Source organism: Sitodiplosis mosellana, unplaced genomic scaffold (genome assembly GCF_009176505.1).
Source record: "Sitodiplosis mosellana isolate CC-2019 unplaced genomic scaffold, AAFC_SMos_1.0 Smas_scaffold_1, whole genome shotgun sequence".
In the NCBI taxonomy this organism is placed as follows: Eukaryota; Metazoa; Arthropoda; class Insecta; order Diptera; family Cecidomyiidae; genus Sitodiplosis; species Sitodiplosis mosellana.
The window spans coordinates 1,594,856-1,606,593 of record NW_022595244.1 but is presented as its reverse complement, the minus strand read 5'-3'; the positions used below and the strand labels follow the sequence as shown (position 1 = coordinate 1,606,593).

At 37.0% G+C, this 11,738-nt stretch overlaps 1 protein-coding gene across 1 annotated transcript in view; it reads left to right on the top strand.

Moving 5' to 3' along the window:
- Positions 1-4,834: 4,834 nt before the first annotated feature.
- Positions 4,835-11,738, top strand: part of LOC129570877 (uncharacterized) — a 33,719-nt gene continuing 26,815 nt past the window's right edge. The window contains exon 1 of the mRNA XM_055450604.1: positions 4,835-5,758. The gene's annotated coding sequence lies outside the window, so the exon portion shown is untranslated. The remainder of the gene's footprint in view (positions 5,759-11,738) is intronic.

Below are 11,738 nucleotides of genomic sequence, written 5' to 3'. Positions count from 1 at the left end.
CACACACACACACACACACACACACACACACACACTCACACATAAGAACACGATCGTGTATGCGTTCATTCAATGGCTGAGCCACATACATACACACACACGAGCTTACAACGAGTGCAACTGGTAGTGGCTTTTCTTTTTCATTCAGCATTTGCTTTCTTCTTCTTCTTCTTTCTTCTCTCTTCGTTCTGCATTCGACATAGCATTTCTTTGCTAGCTGGCTGGCGACATCGCATCGCTCTACAGCCGCGATGGATGTGTATGTTGGCGAGATGGAAGATGATCATCACGTTCAAATAGCTTTGGATATACTTTGTAGAGCAAAGAAATGTAACCATGAACAATGTCTGTAGATCGTTCATTTTGTGCTTTAGTTTTTTTCTTCATTTGTCCCGTTGTTTCGATATAAACTTGCTTTCCATTGATGTTTACATCGTGTCTTTCCCTCTCTCACACTCTGAACACAATGAATGCACTTTGCTTGTATGCGACCAGATCGACCTTTGAGTCACATAATCATTTATTTAATTGCATTCAGTCGTCAGATGACACGTTGCGCGAGATAACCACGAATAAATTTGATTTCGATCCACTTGGCCCGTGTCTGTACGCAAGTGTGTGTGCGTGTGTGGGTCAAGCCCGTTTGGTTTGAATTTGTGCTCTTTTTCTCTTTGCCGCGTGCGTGTGCGCGCACGCTGTCATATTTTTATGTGACTGCTGACCGAATTCCATCGTCAGCACCATATTCTTTTCTCTCGTAATAAGTATGAAAGAGTTTAAGAGTTTTGGTCGTCGCAGCCGTTATTATGCATAATCAAAACACCAGTTTTTTCTTCTGGTCACTTCAAAGCTGAACAACAGCTAATAATTGATCAAGAGAATCGCATTTTTGTTACCATAAATACACGCCCAAAAACTCATAAAAATACCAAAAGCCAAAACATACTAACACCCAGTGAAAAGCCCAACAATATGGAGAGAGAGAGAGAGATAAAAAAACAGAACGAGGAAAAAAATAAATATAGAGAAATTTATTTAAATATTTTGCTTATTAAATGTGGCTTTTTCTCATTCTTTGTACGATATTCAATATATAGTTTGAAATGACCTTGTTTGATTCGTCAGTCGTCATCTGAAGACATCCGAAAAAGAAGACACACATCAACTGAGTGCTCACTAAATATGCATGTGCCACATTTGATAACATATATCTCGAAGAAAAAGAGACAGAAGTTCAAAGAAACGAAGAAAAAAAACTGATCGATGAAGTCGAACGATGAAATTTCCCATTCAAATTAGACGAAATCACTTGAATGGGATTAATGATGACACTCAATTCAATTGATGAGAATCGGAAAAAAGGTTTAGTTTTACTTTCGAAATCACAACGACGACGCCGAAAAAAACACTTTGCGAAAATGAACAAAAAATCGCTTCTTTTCGTGGATTTCATTGATTCAGTGCGTTGTTCAAACACACATACGAGAAAAAAGACAATCATCAAATATGCACGATCGAAAAGAAACGGTAAGAAGTGATTTCATGGGATTCCGTTCCATGCATTCAAAATGAAAAAAAAAATCATTTTTCGAACACTTTCACTACAAAAACAATTTGTATATTTAACGAAGAAAGAAGACGAAGAATTTGACACATCACAACATGTAACAAGAGATAGACATATTCGAACCGGACATAATCGTTATAACAATGGCAAAAGAGTTGATTTTTTTTTGCGTTCGTTTTCCGCATAAACCAATGAAATAACAAACAAAATAGCAGCAAAAACAAATTCGAAAACAATGGAGTCAAATGACATGAAATTGAAATGGAAAACATTTATTATTTCCATCAAGAAGAAGTCACCGTTTCTGTTGATTTGTCCAAGTTGTCACATTTCTTTTGTTTGGGTCAGCGAGTGCACTGTGGCTGTTAACGATGACGCTTTTTAACGATGAAGAAGGCGAAAATGATATCGGCTCGGACAAATTACGGTTTATTTGGCTGGAGAGAAAAAAAACCATACACATAGCGAAAGGTCTTTGACCACCGAAAATGAATTTCAATTTCCATTGAAATGGCAAAATTTCTTTACGTGTTTTTTTTCCACATTATATTATCACTGTTGCACGCTGATATGAATGGAAAATGATATGACATTGCTACGTGGTAGACGAACAAACGAAAAAAAATTAACAGATTTTCAACGGAATATATATTTTATTTTCCAAAAGGAGCTCCAGTATTTTTCGTCGGAAAATTTTATTATGCCATCCGGTTAGTGGTGATTGCTGTAAAGCATGCAAACCGGACCCAGACGTGCTAATTTAATTAGTGTAGAGGTTGCAAAATTCAAGCATATCCATGTATTAGATGCTTCTTCCTTTTCTTTGTCACCATGCACATATATGATTATAAACAGTTCATGCCCTTTTGTGTGCGTTATCTTTGTGTGAAATCCCGTCATTTTTTTCGGTGTTGTGTGTACGCAACTGTGCAATAGAGAATTCGGACAAAGCCAAAGCAAGCGAAAAAAGCGATATGAAAGGAAGAATCTGTTTAAAATTCCGCACATCACGTGTGCCTGAATCTATGCGTTGTACGCACGATTTAGCTTCTGTAATTCACGTCTTTGAATCCGTGATTATCATTACATATTCCGACATGAAAAAAATGCCATGGTTTTTTTTTCTTTATTTCAATGTGTTTCACTTTTGATGGTTTTCCTCCAGGCGCAATGTCCATACACCGACGGTGTGTGCTGTTTTTTTTTCCGACGCGTCATACATGATCGACATGACCAAACAATAAAGAAACGATTGCTCGTTCATTCGCTTGACTGTGGAATTTCGTTTGATTCATAGATAAAAATGAAAGTGCGTCGTGATACATGGTATCTGGCTTCTGAAGCGTGGCCTTTTTTCGGTTGTTCAGAGTTGTTGCTTTTTTTCTGTTCGGCGTGTGTGTCTTCACTCGGGTCGTTGTACTCTCTTTTTTCAGCGTTGCTGTTCGAAAATTGATTTGAATAAGTGTACTTTGCATGCCATTTGAATGAGTTAGCACGTATTGTGTGTCTGAGTGCGCTCGCACAGGCTGCGAAGCATGCACAGAACATTTGAACGAACAAAATCACATAATTCAATCGTATTCTCAATTTCTTTTTCTCGATTTTGGAAATTATACAACTTATAATTTAATTAAATGGATAGATTAAGTTGATTTTCAACTGAATTCCCATTAAATCTGTTAACTCTTTCTCTCTTCTCAGTAGAGTGGACGATGTGCAAAAAACTTTAAAGGAATTTTAACGAAGCATTTAAATGCGCAAAAGATTATTCAATGAAAATGGGTGAAAATTGGAAAAAGTTGCTGGGAGTCCATTTATGTGTTTGCAACATACTTCTCCATGTTCAAACCTATTCAATGTCGTTTTCATTGAGAACCATAGAGAATTCTATAGATATAAAATCAAATGTGAGGGAAAAAGCCATACTTTTCAAGAGTTACTATTTCATTTAGCTTCAGAAGGGGAAAATTGAAGGGACCATTCCATTTGGATTGCGTTGCATTGGATTGTCTCTTGCCATCGAACCGTTAATTCGTTTTTGTTTGCTACAAATTCGGATTAAATGGGAGCTTACAGCGAGTGTTCCCAATAATAATAATATAATCAATGCTCATCATCACCCTGGCTCCATGGCATGAAGTAGAAAAATGAACACACTGCTGCTTAAAAGAAAATTCTTTGGAAATAGCTTTGCTTTATCACATGCACTTCAATTTCAAATATCCCCATCTCAGGCACGACTTTATCTCAAGCCATAGAGATAAAGAAACAGAACCAAAATTATATTCACTGATGCCATTCATATACAATGGCAACAATGCTCACGACGCACTCACAAAATAGCACAATGAAAAATTGCATTCAGCGATGAATCATTGGCCCGAATTCGTGGTGTTGGTGGCGGTTTTTTTTCTAGTACTTTCACAGTATCATCTTCCTTCATTTGCGTCTTTTGCGGCGTTCACTGATTACAGACATTTTCCAAAGCATCCGAGTGATATTTGCCCGAAATGAGATATCGCCGTCGAACTGATGAGCATCCGTTGAATTGAATACGAATGATATTCTAAATGGAGTCAGAAGCGACCGAACGAAACAACAACAGTAACTGCATCCGAAGAAAAATAGAACGAAAAAAATGTAACGTCTGTACACAAAGAAGCGCATTGCTTAAAAACTTTGCCAGCAATTTTTCTTCACGTAGGACATTCAATTCCAAGACACATTCACTCATATCGCTATTTTGGCTGTGAAAAGCACGCGTGCTGTCGGATTGTGGACGCTTGTGCGCAGGTTCAAAATTTCGTATCGCATACAAATACACATTTGAGCAAGATACACAAAACAAGTACTCGTACAATGCAATCCTTCTGAAGCGTGTTCAATTCAACCCGCCGACCGATATGCGAACGAGTCCGAGAAGCAAAATGGATGAAAAGCGGGTATTGAAGATAGGTTCGCAGAAAAAAACAAATTTCTACATTCTAACCAATACACAATCCCATGTGCTAAAGCTAGCAATTGACTCGTATCGAAAGGAAGCGAAACGAAACACTTCACAGAGCATCATCTCTGTCGAGTTTTCCTCGTCAATTTCACACAACGTTCAACTTATAGCGAACCATATGATGCGGCTTCCGTACGGCAAACGCACGCGTACACACACATACACTCAATAGCCAGCACACAACGCAAATTACATACGTGCAATCATTTTCAGTTGTATGTGATTATGATAACACAAGACGCTTTTCATGAAAATACTTTAGTACATAATTTGGAGTATAGCCGTCAACATTTTCATTTGGTATACGGTGTAATCGTCGAAAAGTCGACTATTGAACGAACAACCCATTTCTATCTTGGATATGAGAATATTTTTTTTCGGTTTTCGATTCTCGATTCAAGCTAGTGTGATTTTCAGATGACTCTGTTTGTATTTATTTCGTGGTGAAATATAAAGAGCCGATTTTTGCAAATCGAAACAGACGATAAAGCGCTAAGTCGCCGAAAAGTTCATTGACCGCATTTTTTTGCGCTCTCGATCGTAACGTTATTTATAAAAGAAACAAAAACATTAACGGATCGGAAAAGCTCGTATGAACACGATGAAAAGTCATGTGCGTATTTACATAGTGAAAACAAAGTGTTGAGAATATTTGAATATTTGTAGAAAATAAAAGAAAAATTGTTCACGAATGAAATGCAACGCGTTTTGGGCTGAAATTTATTTGTGATGTGTAACGTATACGTCAGTTGAATTTACTTAATCGAATTAAAACACTTTGGTAGAACGATATATCGGCGGCCTCATTGTTTTATATACCAACCATCATCGGTGGTGGTCGGTTTGGTCGCTCGGTCGCTCGCTCGCTCCCTCGCATACAACGATAACAACGACGACGAGTACAATGATGATGACGACTACGGGCCACATACACTCTTAACTGAACAATCGATATTCAATCAAAACAAACATCGATTAATGCTATAATTTTTCAGATTTGATAAATCAATACGAACTGTCTACCAAACAAAAAACGCGATAGCACACGAATCCGTCGCCATACATACTTACGTACAGCAAGCAGTTGAGTGTTAGAGTTCAGAAAGGTTCGTTTTTCTGTTGTTTGCCTAGTACAAAAGCAAACATTACTGACGACGAAAACAAGGACCGTATTCAAAAAGAAGGTAAGGATACCCCTTTTTATTCTCTGCTCTCTGAAGTGAGGAAAAAAGCAAACATGATATTCAGTGTGTGTAACATTTATGCTTTATTTACTCTACCCAAATGTATATGTAATTTCCTTTTTTTGGAATAAATGCGCTTCCCATGGATTGGGATATTACAAATTCAAAGTGGAGCGTATCTTTTGGGCCCCATGCCACTCATTCAACCAACAGAAATGTAAAAAGAAAATGAATGAAAGCAAATCTATCCGTTTCCATACTCGAATGTGGAAAAATTAAAATAGATACGCATATACCATATACCATTCACTTAGCTGATGATTTTTGGTTGTAATATCGACACAAGAATGTTTATAATAAATGGCAACAAAAATGGAAACTGAAGTGCAAATCAAATTGAATTGTCTGAGAACAAGCGGTATCAAATCTATTTCGTTGAGAGCGAAGTAGAAAGAGATGGAATAATAACATCGAGACCGACATTAAAAATTGAATCGAATACAATTCTTTTCTTCTTATTATTCTTTCTCCCTCTTTTCTCTCTCTCTGTCTGTCTCTCACTCCTTCTCGTCAATTCTTTGCATTTCTCGACAAAACCAACTCGAAACTCGAGAGCGAAGCATGAGCATAGAATTCAACCACTTCTCAGCGTGTATTTGTAGTTTTTCGCATCATTCTCGTATTACATCGTTACCGTTACACTCATTCTGCATTCGAAACTATGCACATGACAACTTCCACACTGTCAGCTGAGCTTGATTTCATACTTGTTTGCGGTGAAGTACAGGAAAAGTATTGCAATTCACAGTCGACTGCCATGAGCTTACTAGAATTGTCCCTGGACATAACTTGTGCCCACATCTTCCGGTAGCTTGAATGATGGATGCATTTTCGTATGCAGAAATCTCACATTGTAAGATGAAGATAGTGAAAAGTTGGTATTCGGAATGTAATGTGTACTAGATTTTTGTGTCTGCTCGTGCTTTACACTGCACTTCGAGTGTGGAGTGTTCAGTTGCATGCATATCAAAATAAATAAATAAATAGACAGGTACAAACGAATATATGTTATATCAACCGTTGTGTGAGGCGAATGGTAAAATCGAAATTATTTTTATGTTATGAAACTAAAAAGCTTCCGTGCCCGATTGTCATAGATTCTTGTTACGGCATCGTCTTATATATACAATGTGTGTGTTTTACACAGGCACATTGAATTGGTTAGAATATGACAAAGGAAGTGACACAGATACGCACACGATACATGCTCATAAATAATGATGCCATAATTGCAACCGTATAAATGACAATTGTGTATTCGCAATCAGCATTTAGGTGGTGCACTCCACGTTTAACCAGAGGAGTTTTGAAACCATTTCAAAACCTAATTGGATGAGACTCGACGGCATTCGAGCGATATGTGGTCTGAAGAAAGCTTTGCATGTTTTCTTTAGATTTTCTTCTTTCAGTTTGTGTTTTGTTTCAATATTTCGTTGCTTTATGCAACTAATTCGCTTGTTTTATACAAGCGATCGGCCATTAGCTGGTTCAGCCAGACAAATGTGTCCAACAAACATCCTTTCGTCTATGTGACGAAACATATTCATGATGCAATTGTCTCCCCATTGAAATGCACATAAATAGATTCGAATTTAACAAATGCTACTGCAATTGATGTACATAAATTTCAATTTTCCGCTTTTATTCGTTTCGCATTCGTTATCATCAGTAGCATCGATTCACTTGGTTGTCTTAGATTTTCTCATCGATTTTTTTACTCAGAAATATCAATCCGAATAGAATGCAATTCATCCGAAGCACAGTTATCGAGAGCATGGATATGATACCAAATGAAACAAATCTACATCTATTTGTTCTCTTTACCAACCTCCCCTACTCTCATGCGCTCTACATTCAGCGTAATGAATTCGTCTCAATGTTTTTGTCACTTTATTTTTATTGCCTTGTGGTGATATGGCGGAGTCGTTGATTTTGGGCCACTCTGAGCTTTCCATCGATCCAATCGAAGTGGATTGGAAGCCACAATATGACACACAGACAATGCGAATGTTAACGCGAACGCGTGCTCCCATTCATCGCATACAATCACAATAAATATTTAACAATTTAAGAAAACAAAAAAAACATGGTACTTATTGCGGCTATTGTATGAATATAAAACGAAGTTGAAATGAAGACATTTTGTTCGTTGGATGGTATCGTTGTTGTGTGCCAAACGGACATGAAGTGAACATTTATTTTGACGCCGAAGTTTATTCGTTGTGTGCGAGTGCACAGAAACAAACGCAAACGGGCAACATGAAACAAAGTATCAAGTGAAATATGGAAAAAAAAATATTCAATAGACGCCAAATTTAGTCGACTCCTTATTCATTGCACAAGATTTGACCGCACCAAAATAGATCGACCGATGAGCAAGGGTAGTTAGTTGCTTTAGTAACCAGCAATTGATATCATTATTATGGAGTTAATTTTTTTGTGTTTGTTTCAATGGTCTTGTTTTTCTTCTCGAATTATGTTAACATTTCAATGGGCATTAAGCACGCACGTGAAACCGCCCAATATGCATGCAACATAGACAATAAATAGTAATTGAATACATTAATTCAGATAGAATGCCATGAAAGTGAAATGTAATGCGCGTCACCCTGACGACAAATGTAGCCGCAAATATGACAAGAAAGAAAAATGAAAACGGGCTTGTTCACACATCATTTTTTTCCCCATTGTCGATTCTTTTATCTTCCATTTGCCTGTTCATAAAATTCGCCCGAAGGTTTTTGCCTTTTAGTGCCTGACATCACATTCAACATTTCGCAAAGCACGTAATCCGAAAAAAAATTCAGCAAACCATTCAGACGAAAATCTGGTTTCAATTAACTCTCAACAAACTCAGCAAAAAAAAACTGATATCATTAATTAGAGCATAATTTGAAAGCAACGCTTCAATGAGAAAAAGCAAAGGAGAGTGCTTTTCAATTGGGATTGAGAGATTTTCGGCGAGAAAGATAAAGAGTCTTTATTAAAGACAGAATGAAATATTCATTTAAAATTATTATGATTCCAATCATTTTAGCTGCTCTTTCTCTCCCTCTCCTTCACTCTCTCATTCTCTGAGATAGCCACATCAATCGTCAGTCGTTAGAGCTCCCAAAAAATATTCACAATGCCACAATTCCGTCCGATTCGGATAGATACATGAAATTTCGGATAACGTTTATTTTTTTTCGTTCATTTCCACCGAAAATTTCATTGAATCCATTATATTTACAGCATAATTTGCGTTGTCATCACGCAACCATTTTTCCCCTCATGAATTTATCTGGAAAATTATTCTGTCGATGCGAACGAGCGTGCACGAATCGGAAACCGGCGCGAGAGGAAATTGTTTACGGCCAACTACAATAAATACGAAATCGCTTTAAGTCCCAATGATCATCCGTCATCGCGATTTTTTTTTGTATTCCCAAGCTGACGACACTTCAGTGCAAACATCATTTGAGCGCTCGCAGCGCCACGAACTCTCGTATCATTTTGTATTGACTTTTCGATAGTTCATGAGTTCGCCGTAGACTTCGTCAAAACGTGTCGTCCCTTTGTGTATTCCTTTAACTCTCTCTCTCTCTCTCTCGGCTTTTCAATATTTTCGCCGAAAATCGTTTCTTTTTTCTGAAATAATGGTTACGTAGCTACACCAGAGTTATAGAGTTTCAGTTGTGCGATGATTGATTGCCGCAAAAACGGAATGAGCAAGCAATTAGATGAATTGAAATGTAATTTCGGTGAAGGTTATTGCCTACTAAAGTGTTTACCTTTTTCATTAAATGGAAAATATAAATGTTGCAGATGACGAGCATCTTCTCCAATATTCCAAACCACATTTCCACATTTTTTGTATATTTCACTTGAAACGCAGTATATATTCTGTTTGTATAGTAATTTTGTCATCAAATAGAAAGGTGCTTTTCGAAATGGAAATGGGATTTTCAAAAACTTTTCCATAGCACACCCACAATTTTGAACACTTGAAAACTTTTCCGAAGTTCTTTCGGTTGAGAAGTAATATTGGGTCCAGAATCCAATCACCTGACAGACAAAACTTGAACATTTTTGAATAAATATTAAATGATACATAAATATTGCAATTCAAAAGTAATAAATATTGAATTGGTCTTTGTTTCCATGTTGTTTGGTTTCCATTGTTCACAATTTCAACCCAATGATTGTCTTTCTCTCTCTCTCTCTCTCTGTGTGTGTGTTCCTTGTTCCATTTTTTATCGATTCAAGTGATAAACAGAGAACCATTTGAATTTGTACCGATTTGTACTCTTGAATGGACAGTTACACCTCTTCACGTGGATATATTAAAAATTCAAATGCAAACAATTTTGCAATGTATTGTCACAGCACGGTACAAGGAATGGAAAAATTCTCATGGGATTTACATTTTTCGAGAGATTTTTCCACTTTCAATGCACCTTTTATCAACCATGTTTATAAAAACGGTCACACAGACTATGACTTGACCCAGATAGAAGAACTAGGATAGATATACCTAAAAAAGAATTGAATACCAACCAACGGAAAAAAACTTGTTCATCTCCTTGAAAATTATTCTACGTTTTATATATGGCATTTGCGATGCGGACATAAGCAATTGTACACGGTGTGGCATTGTGCTTGTCAGCTGCTTAGCTCTAATTTTGCTTTCGTGTACATTATTCATCGATAGTCGAAAGATGTGAATATTTGATGAAATTCGAAATATTCTCAGAAGATGTGCGATTGAATGTGATTAAATTGTTCGTGGATTTGTTCAACAAAACGATTCGTTTGGAATGAACTGCACGACATAATGAAGCATGCGAGTCGAATCAGTATTTTCGATTTCACATGAAAATTGATGAATGCCACAAGCATGGTGGAGATCAAGTCAACTGAAATGCTATTTTCGATCCATTCATTCACAGAGCAGGAGTCGTGAATCGTGTTTTTTTTTCTCCAAAGAAAAATGTGCTAAATGAGCATCGTTTATTTTTGAATTGAGTAATAAACGCGCCAATAAGCGGAAAAAACGCATGTTATTCATATAATGAGAGTTAATATTTTGATGATGCATCTGAATCCAAAAATAGTCGATCAACTGACAGTCGCACATCCGTCGCTTTTCTCCATTTTCAAGGACAAATCAATCGGAATTAATTGGATTTTTCAATTGGAAATTCTATTTTGGATTCGAAAGATTTCATTTGTATTCTCGCGACCATTTAGACTAGGATATCCATTGTATTTCCAAATCTACTCGATAACGGAGGAAATCCAGAGATGAAATCTCAACACGATACTGGTTTGTTGCATCTACGTAGCGAAGGCCTTATGATGAAGTGAAGATTTTCGGGTAGTGTGTTGCCTTTTGAATTTTTAATCGCATCACGTAAAGGCAGATCAATAAGAGCGAAAGAGAGCGAGAAAAAAATCAGCGCAAAGGAACATCGTGCTGAATTTTTCATCAACTTCTTCGGAAGTGGTCGAATCTGGGAGATGCCGAGCTCAATGTGTAGCATGTTAAATGTCGACGCCGAAATACCACGAAGCGTTGTTTTGATACATCATGAATAATAATCAAAGTGTAAAAAGTGATGTCTGTCTTTTGGAGAAAAAAGCAATTTTCTTCACACGTGCCCCCTCGTTTGATCCATTGGTCCAAAACGGTGCTTCTGTATCTGTAGCCTCATAAAAGATGTGCAGTTCATAACTTTATCAAAGCCCGCTTTGATCATGAAGCAATTTAACGATGGGTCCATGTAATCATTAGGTTTGCGTGCCGCTAGGGACAATTATCTACTCTAAATTTGACTGGAAAATTCCGGGAACCGACAAAACTTCATTGAAATGCCATTAATATATGTATTGTAAATTAGATTTGCCTTCAGTTTAGTTTGTCACACCATGACATTTC